Source organism: Arachis hypogaea, chromosome 1 (genome assembly GCF_003086295.3).
Source record: "Arachis hypogaea cultivar Tifrunner chromosome 1, arahy.Tifrunner.gnm2.J5K5, whole genome shotgun sequence".
NCBI classification, from domain to species: domain Eukaryota; kingdom Viridiplantae; phylum Streptophyta; class Magnoliopsida; order Fabales; family Fabaceae; genus Arachis; species Arachis hypogaea.
This window is the reverse complement of record NC_092036.1, coordinates 48,391,866-48,401,589: the sequence shown is the minus strand read 5'-3', so window position 1 is coordinate 48,401,589 and position 9,724 is coordinate 48,391,866. Positions and strand designations below refer to the sequence as shown.

The following is a 9,724-nucleotide window of genomic DNA, read 5'->3' as shown; positions in this document are numbered from 1 at the left end:
CCCACAAGTCCTATGGGCATATCGGACAACTCCACACTCCACCACAAAGGAATCACCCTTCCGATTGGCCTATGGAATGGAGGCAATGATACCGGTAGAAGTGGAAGAAGGATCTCCCAGAACGATTCTCTACAGCGAAGAAGCTAACTCCCAACTTCAAAGGGAAGAGCTCGATCTACTCTCAGAAGTCCGAGAAAGAGCTCGGATCAGAGAAGAAGCACTAAAACACCGGATGACCTTAAGATACAATCGAAAGGTAATGCAGCGAAGTGGTGCACGAAATTGTGATCATCAATGGCGCCATCAACATGGTACGCTCAATTGCAATCTCAACTCTTTATCACAACTTCGCACAACTAACCAGCAAGTGCACTGGGTCCTCCAAGTAATAAACCTTACGCGAGTAAGGGTCGATCCCACGGAGATTGTTGGTATGAAGCAAGCTATGGTCATCTTGTAAATCTTAGTCAGGCAGATTTAAATGGTTATGGAGGATAACATAAAACATAAAATAAGGATAGAGATACTTATGTAATTCATTGGTGAGAATTTCAGATAAGCGTATGGAGATGCTTTGTCCCTTCTGTCTCTCTGCTTTCCTACTGTCTTCATCCAATCCTTCTTACTCCTTTCCATGGCAAGCTGTATGCTGGGCATCACCGTTGTCAATGGCTACAGTCCCGTCCTCTCAGTGAAAATGTTCAACGTGCTCTGTCACAGCACGGCTAATCATCTGTCGGTTCTCAATCAGGTTGGAATAGAATCCAGTGATTCTTTTGCGTCTGTCACTAACGCCCAGCCTTCAAGAGTTTGAAGCTCGTCACAGTCATTCAATCCTCGAATCCTACTCAGAATACCACAGACAAGGTTTAGACCTTCCGGATTCTCTTGAATGCCGCCATCAATTCTAGTTTATACCACGAAAATTCCGATTAAGGGATCCAAGAGATATCCACTCAATCTAAGGTAGAACGGAGGTGGTTGTCAGGCACACGTTCATAGGTGAGAATGATGATGAGTGTCACGGATCATCACATTCATCAAGTTGAGGAACAAGTGATATCTTAGAACAAGAATAAGCTGAATTGAATAGAAGAACAATAGTAATTGCATTAATACTCGAGGTACAGCAGAGCTCCACACCTTAATCTATGGTGTGTAGAAACTCCACCGTTGAAAATACATAAGTAATAATGGTGATCATTGGCTTCGGCCCCAAAGAGGTAACCAGAAGATGAAACTATATATTTTCAATCATATCTTTTTAATCACATCTTTTTCAAAAAAAGTTTTCAATCATATCTTTTTGATTTCTAATTTGAAAATCTTTTTCAAAAAAAAAAAAAAAACACTTTATCTCTTTCCCAATCATATTTTTTGAAAATCATTCTTCAAATTTTCAAAATGTTTTTAAAATCTTTTTAAATTTATTTTCAAAAATTTCTTCCCCTCTTCTCACATCCTTCTATTTATGTACTAACATGTACAATTCAAACTCTATCTTTTTAAGTTCGAATTCTTCTACCTCTTCCTTCTATTTTTCTTTTCCTCTGACACCTTAAGGAATCTCTATACTGTGACATAGAGGATTCCATATTTTCTTGTTCTCTTCTCTTTCATATGAGCAGGAGCAAAGACAAAAGCATTCTTGTTGAGGCTGACCCTGAACCTGAAAGGACCTTGAAGCGAAAGCTAAGAGAAGCTAAAGCACTACTCTCTGTAGAGGACCTAACAGAAATCTTCAAACAAGAAGAAGACATAGCAGCCAAAAACAACAACAATGCCAACACTGCAAGGAAGGTGCTGGGTGACTTTACTACACCTACTCCCGACTTCTATGGGAGAAGCATATCTATCCCTGCCATTGGAGCAAATAACTTTGAGCTTAAGCCTCAATTAGTTTCTCTAATGCAACAGAATTGCAAGTTCCATGGACTTCCATTGGAAGATCCTCATCAGTTTTTAGCTGAATTCTTGCAAATCTGTGACACTGTTAAGACCAATGGGGTTGACCCTGAGGTCTACAGACTTATACTATTCCCTTTTGCTGTAAGAGACAGAGCTAGAATATGGTTGGACTCACAACCTAAAGAAAGCCTGAACTCTTGGGAAAAGCTAGTCAATGCCTTCTTGGCAAAGTTCTTTCCACCTCAAAAATTGAGTAAGCTTAGAGTGGAAGTCCAAACCTTTAGACAGAAGGAAGGTGAATCCCACTATGAAGCTTGGGAAAGATATAAACAATTGATCAAAAAGTGTCCCTCTGATATGCTTTCTGAATGGAGCATCATAGGTATCTTCTATGATGGTCTGTCTGAACTGTCCAAGATGTCATTGGATAGCTCTGCTGGAGGATCTCTTCATCTGAAGAAGACGCCTGCAGAAGCTCAAGAACTCATTGAAATGGTTGCAAATAACCAATTCATGTACACTTATGAAAGGAATCCTGTGAACAATGGGACGAATCAGAAGAAAGGAGTTCTTGAGATTGATACTCTGAATGCCATACTGGCTCAGAACAAAATATTGACTCAGCAGGTCAATATGATTTTTCAAAGTCTGTCTGGAATGCAAGCTACACCAGGCAGTTCTAAGGATGCTTCATCTAAGGAAGAAGCTTATGATCATGAGAACCTTTTAATGGAAGAGGTGAATTACATGGGAGAACCCTATGGAAACACCTATAATACTTCATGGAGAAATCATCCAAATCTCTCATGGAAGGATCAACAGAGACTTCAACAAGGTTTCAATAACAATAATGGTGGAAGAAACAGGTTTAGCAATGGCAAGCCTTTTCCATCATCTTCTCAGCAACAGACAGAGAATTCTAAGCAGAGCCATTCTGACTTAGCAACCATGGTCTCTGATCTAATCAAAACCACTCAAAGTTTCATGACTGAAACAAGGTCCTCCATTAGAAACTTGGAGGCACAAGTGGGTCAGCTGAGTAAGAAAGTTACTGAACTCCCTCCTAGTACTCTTCCAAGCAATACAGAAGAGAATCCAAAAGGAGAGTGTAAGGCCATCAACATGGCCGAACGTAGAGAGGAGAAAGAGGCAGTGAGCGCCACTGAGGAAGACCTCAATGGACGTCCACTGGCCTCCAATGAGTTCCCTAATGAGGAACCATGGGAATCTGAGGCTCACACTGAGACCATAGAGATTCCATTGAATTTACTTCTACCATTCATGAGCTCTGATGAGTATTCTTCCTCTGAAGAGGACAAAGATGTCACTGAAGAGCAAGTTGCTAAGTACCTTGGAGCAATCATGATGACAAGTTATTTGGTAATGAGACTTGGGAGGAGGAACCCCCTTTGCTCACCAAAGAACTGACTGACTTGTCTAGGTATAAACTACCTCAAAAGAGACAGGACCTTGGGAAGTTCTCAATACCTTGTACAATAGGCACCATGACCTTCAAGAAGGCTCTGTGTGACCTAGGGTCAAGCATAAACCTCATGCCTCTCTCTGTAATGGAGAAGCTAGGGATCTTTGAGGTACAAGCTGCAAGAATCTCACTAGAGATGGCAGACAATTCAAGAAAACAAGCTTATGGACTTGTAGAGGATGTTCTGGTAAAAGTTGAAGACCATTACATCCCTGTTGCGCCTTCAACATCTCTCATAACGTGTTCTACGCTGTTGAAAGCTAGATCCACATGAGATGTGTAATGCATAACTAAAAAAATGCCAGTCACTATCATTTCATAGTCTTAGAGACTGGGAAGTGTATGGATGAATCCATCATCCTTGGCAGACCCTTCCTAGCCACAGCAAAGGCTGTGATTAATGTTGACAGAGGAGAATTGATCATTCAAGTGAATGAAGAATCCTTTGTGTTTAAGGCTCAAGGATATCCCTCTGTAACCATGGAGAGGAAGCATGAAGAGCTTCTCTCAAAACAGAGTCAAACAGAGCCCCCACAGTCAAACTCTAAGTTTGGTGTTGGGAGGCCACAACCAACTTCTAAGTTTGGTGTTGAACCCCCATGGTCAAACTCTAAGTTTGGTGTTGGGAGGTTCCAACATTGCTCTGAGTACCTGTGAGGCTCCATGAAAGCCCACTGTCAAGCTACTGACATTAAAGAAGCGCTTGTTGGGAGGCAACCCAATGTTATATTTATCTATATTTTCTTTGTTATTTTATGTTTTTTGTAGGTTGATGATCATGGGAAGTCACAAAATCAATTGAAAAAGAAAAAACAGAATAAAAAATAGAAAGAAAAACAGCACACCCTGGAGGAAAACCTGCTGGCGTTTAAACGCCAGTAAGGGCAGCAAATGGGCGTTTAACGCCCAGTCTGGCACCATTCTGGGCGTTTAACGCCAGAAAAGGGGCACCAAACTGGCGTTAAACACCAGGAAAGGGCAAGAAGCTGGCGTTAAATGCCAGAAATGGGCACCAGCTCGGCGTTTAACGCCAGGATTGGCAGAAGGAGCATTTTTGCTCGCCACTTGGTGCAGGGATGAATTTTCCTTGACACCTCAGGATCTGTGGACCCCACAGGATCCCCACCTACCTCACCATTCAAATTCAAACCACTTTCCCTCCCAACCCACCCTCACATGACCGAACCCTACCCCTCTCTCCACCCCTATATAAACCCATCTTCACTCCTTCATTTTCACACAACCAAAACACTACTTCTCCCCCTTGGCCGAACCACAAAGCCACTTCCATCTCCTCTATTTCTTTTCCTTCTACTCTCTTCTTTCTTCTTTTGCTCGAGGACGAGCAACCCTTCTAAGTTTGGTGTGGTAAAAGCATTGCTTTTTGTTTTTCCATAACCATTTATGGCATCTAAGGCCGGAGAAACCTCTAGAAAGAGGAAAGGGAAGGCAAAAGCTTCCACCTCCGAGTCATGGGAGATGGAGAGATTCATCTCAAGGGTGCATCAAGACCACTTCTATGAAGTTGTGGCCATGAAGAAAGTGATCCCCGAGGTCCCTTTCAAACTCAAAAAGAGTGAATATCCGGAGATCCGACATGAGATCCGAAGAAGAGATTGGGAAGTTCTTACCAACCCCATTCAACAAGTCGGAATCTTAATGGCTCAAGAGTTCTATGCCAATGCATGGATCACCAAGAACCATGATCAAAGTGTGAACCCGGACCCAAAGAATTGGCTTACAATGGTTCGGGGGAAATACTTAGATTTTAGTCCGGAAAATGTAAGGTTGGCATTCAATTTGCCCATGATGCAAGGAGATGAACACCCTTACACTAGAAGGGTCAACTTTGATCAAAGGTTGGACCAAGTCCTCATAGACATTTGTGAAGAGGGTGCTCAATGGAAGAGAGATTCAAGAGGGAAGCCGGTTCAACTGAGAAGGCATGACCTCAAGCCCACGGCTAGGGGGATGGTTGGAGTTTATCCAACGCTCAATCATTCCCACTAGCAACCGGTCCGAAGTTACTATAGACCGAGCCATCATGATTCATAGCATCATGATTGGAGAGGAAGTAGAAGTTCATGAGGTTATATCCCAAGAACTTTATAAGGTGGCAGACAAGTCCTCTACCTTGGCAAGATTAGCCTTCCCTTATCTCATTTGTCACCTCTGTTATTCAGTCGGAATTGACATAGAAGGAGACACCCTCATTGATGAGTACAAGCCCATCACTAATAAAAGGATGGAGCAAACAAGAGATCCCACTCATCATGAAATCCCTGAGATGCTTCAAGGGATGCACTCTCCTCCACAAAACTATTGGGAGCAAATCAACACCTCCCTAGGAGAATTGAGTTCCAACATGGGACAACTAAGGCTGGAGCACCAAGAACATTCAATCCTCCTCCATGAAATTAGAGAAGATCAAAGAGTCATGAGAGAGGAACAACAAAGGCAAGGAAGAGACATTGAGGAGCTCAAGCACTCCATAAGATCTTCAAGAGGAAGAACAAGCCACCATCACTAAGGTGGACCCGTTCTTTAATCTCCTTGTTCTTTAAATTCCTGTTTTTCGAATTTTTATGCTTATGTTCATCATCTATGTTTGTGTCTCATGATCATTAGTGTCTTAGTGTCTATGCCTTAAAGTTATAAATGTCCTATGAATCCATCACCTTTCTTAAATGAAAAATGTTCTTAATTGATAAAGAGAAGAATTGCATGAATTTTGAATTTTATAGCAGATTAATTATTTTGATGTGGTGGCAATACTTTGACTTCTGAATGTATGCTTGAACAGTGCATATGTCTTTTGAATTTGTTGTTCATGAATGTGGGCTCTTGAAAGAATGATGAAAAAGGAGACATGTTACTGAGGATCTGAAAAATCATAAAAATGATTCTTGAAGCAAGAAAAAGCAGTGAATTCAAAAAAAAAAAGAGAGAGTACATGAAAAAAAAAGAGAAAAAAAGAAAAAGAAATAATAAAGTTGTGATCCAAGGCAAAAAGAGTGTGCTTAAGAACCCTGGACACCTCTAATTGGGGACTCTAGCAAAGCTGAGTCACAATCTGAAAAGGTTTACCCAGTTATGTGTCTGTGGCATGTATGTATCCGGTGGTAATACTGGAAGACAGAGTGCTTTGGGCCACAGCCAAGACTCATAAAGTAGCTATGTTCAAGAATCATCATACTTAACTAGGAGAATCAATAACACTATCTGGATTCTGATTTTCTATAGAAGCCCATCATTCTGAATTTCAAAGGATAAAGTGAGATGCCAAAACTGTTCAGAGGCAAAAAGCTAAAAGCCCCGCTCATCTAATTAATACTGATCTTCATAGATGTTTTTGGAATTCATTGCATATTCTCTTCTTTTTATCTTATTTGATCTTCAGTTGCTTGGGGACAAGCAACAATTTAAGTTTGGTGTTGTGATGAGCGGATAATTTATACGCTTTTTGGCATTGTTTTTAGTATGTTTTTAGTATATTTTAGTTAGTTTTATTATATTTTTATTAGTTTTTAGTTAAAATTCACTTTTCAAGACATTACTATGAGTTTGTGTGTTTTTCTGTGATTTCAGGTATTTTCTGGATGAAATTGAGGGACCTGAGAAAAAATCTGATTTAGAGGTTGAAAAGGACTGCACTTGTTCCTAAACTTGATGAATATGATGATCCGTGAGAATCCAACAGCATCTGCAGTCCTTTTCAGCCTCTGAATCAGATTTTTGCTCAGGTCCCTCAATTTCAGCCAGAAAATACCTGAAATCACAGAAAAACACACAAACTCATAGTAAAGCCCAGAAAAGTGAATTTTAACTAAAAACTAATAAAAATGTAATAAAAACTAACTAAAATATACTAAAAACATACTAAAAACAATGCCAAAAAAAGCGTATAAATTATCCGCTCATCACAACACCAAACTTAAATTGTTGCTTGTCCCCAAGCAACTGAAAATCAAAATAGAATAAAAAGAAGAGAATATACTATAGACTCCAAAATATCAAAGAAACTTAGCTCTAATTAGATGAGCGGGACTAGTAGCTTTTTGCTTCTGAACAGTTTTGGCATCTTACTTTATTCTTTGAAGTTTAGAATGATTGGCATCTATAGGAACTCAGAACTCAGATAGTGTTATTGATTCTCCTAGTTAAGTATGATGATTCTTGAACATAGCTACTTTATGAGTCTTGGCTGTGGCCCAAAGCACTCTCTCTTCCAGTATTACCACCGGATACATATATGCCACAGACACATACTTGGGTGAACCTTTTCAGATTGTGACTCAGCTTTGCTAAAGTCCTCAATTAAAGGTGTCCAGGGTTCTTAAGCACACTCTTTGCCTTGGATCACAACTTTATTATTTATTATTATTATTTTTTTTTGAATTCACTACCTTTTCTTGTTTCAAGAATCAATTTGATGATTTTTCAGATCCTCAATAACATTTCTCCTTTTACATCATTCTTTCAAGAGCCAACAATTTTAACATTCTTAAAACAACAAATTCAAAAGACATATGCACTGTTCAAGCATTCATTCAGAAAACAAATAGTATTGTCACCACATCAAACTAATTCAACTAGTTTTAAAGATGAATTCGAAATCCTGTACTTCTCGTTCTTTTGTGATTAAAGCATTTTTCATTTAAGAGAGGTGATGGATTCACGGGACATTCATAGCTTTAAGACATGAACCTTAAATTTTATTAATCATGAATTAAGAACAAAACTCAAAAATAGATATAAGATAAGACTAATAGTAATAGAAAACAAAAATTTAAATAGACTCCTAATGATAGAGGTTATCACAGAGTTAGGACTCAACAACCTTGATTTTGAGAAGTGGATGCTCCCTCAACTTGTGGGGTATTTGACCCTTCAAGGGAGAGCTTTTGGCGCTTCAACTCCTGTAGCTCACGCCCCTGCTTCTCTTGTTCATTCAGCAATTTGCAGAGCATGCAGTTTTGATTCTGCTGTTCTTCCTTAATTTGTTCCATAGCTTCTTGCAGCTTGGCAACAGATGCTTCTAGACGAGTCCAGTAATCAATTTTAGGAAGTTCAGGGAGGAACTCCTGCGCCCTCTTTTTGATAGAGTTATCTTGCATTTGTCCTTCCATTGACCTCTTGGTGATTGGGTGCTCAATTGGGATGAATTCATCTACTCCCATCCTCACCCCAGCATCTTTACATAGCAAAGAGATTAAGCTTGGGTAGGCCAGTTTGGCTTCAGTGGAGTTCTTGTTTGCAATTGTATAAATCTCACAAGCAATCAGATGATGAATCTCCACTTTTTTTCCCAGCATAATACAATGAATCATCACTGCTCTCTTGATAGTAACCTCAGAACGGTTACTAGTGGGCAAGATAGAACGCCCTATGAAGTCCAACCAGCCTCTTGCAACTGGTTTGAGATCTCCCCTCTTGAGTTGGTTTGGGACACCTTTTGAATTGGTCATCCACTTGGTTCCAGGGAGGCATATGTTCTCTACAACTTGATCCAACCCCTTATCTACTTTCACCATTCTTTTATTAAAGGATTCAGGATCATCTTGTAGTTGAGGTAATTTGAAGACCTCTCTTATTTTGTCCAGATGGAAGTAAATAATTCTCCCTCTGACCATGGTTCTGTAGGTATGGAAAGCGGTTCCAGTCATTCTTTGCTTATTTGTCAGCCACAGATTTGAGTAGAATTCCTGAACCATATTTCTCCAACCTTTGTCTCAGGGTTGGTTAGAACTTCCCATCCTCTGTTTCGAATTTGCTCTTGGATCTCCGGATATTCATCTTCTTTCAGATCAAATTTAACTTCCGGGATCACTGACCTTAGACCCATTATTTTGTGGTAATGGTCTGCATGTTCTTTGGTTAAGAACTTCTCTTGACTCCAAAGGTCTTTTGGAGCATTCTCTTTCTTGCCTCTTGAATTGGTTTGTTTTCCTTTGGGGGCCATGATCTTGATGAGCCTTAACTTAGTGATCACGGAAAAACACACCAAACTTAGAGGTTTGCTTGTCCTCAAGCAAAAGAAAGGAAAGAGGAGAGAGAGGAGGAGAGCAAATTCGAATGGTGGGGAAGGGGGTGTGGCCGAACATATATTTATAAGGAAGGGAGAGAGAGTTCAAAAATTTTGAAGAAAATTTTAGAAGAAATGGAAAGAAATTGAGAGATATTTGAGTTTTTTTGAAGAAGATTTGGAAAGGATTTGAAAGAGATTTGAAGAATGATTTTAAATTTTGAAAATTTGAAGGTGAATGATGAAAGTTTGAAATGTATTGATGTAGAAAATTATGGATCAAAACAGGAAAGTTTGAAAAAAATTTG

General features: G+C 39.7%; 1 non-coding gene across 1 annotated transcript; it reads right to left on the bottom strand.

Annotated features, from left to right (window-relative positions):
• Positions 1-2,163: 2,163 nt before the first annotated feature.
• LOC112713259 (small nucleolar RNA R71) lies at positions 2,164-2,271 on the bottom strand. The gene has a single exon (XR_003158237.1). It is a non-coding gene; the product is annotated as a small nucleolar RNA R71 (small nucleolar RNA).
• Between the last annotated feature and the right edge of the window lie 7,453 nt (positions 2,272-9,724).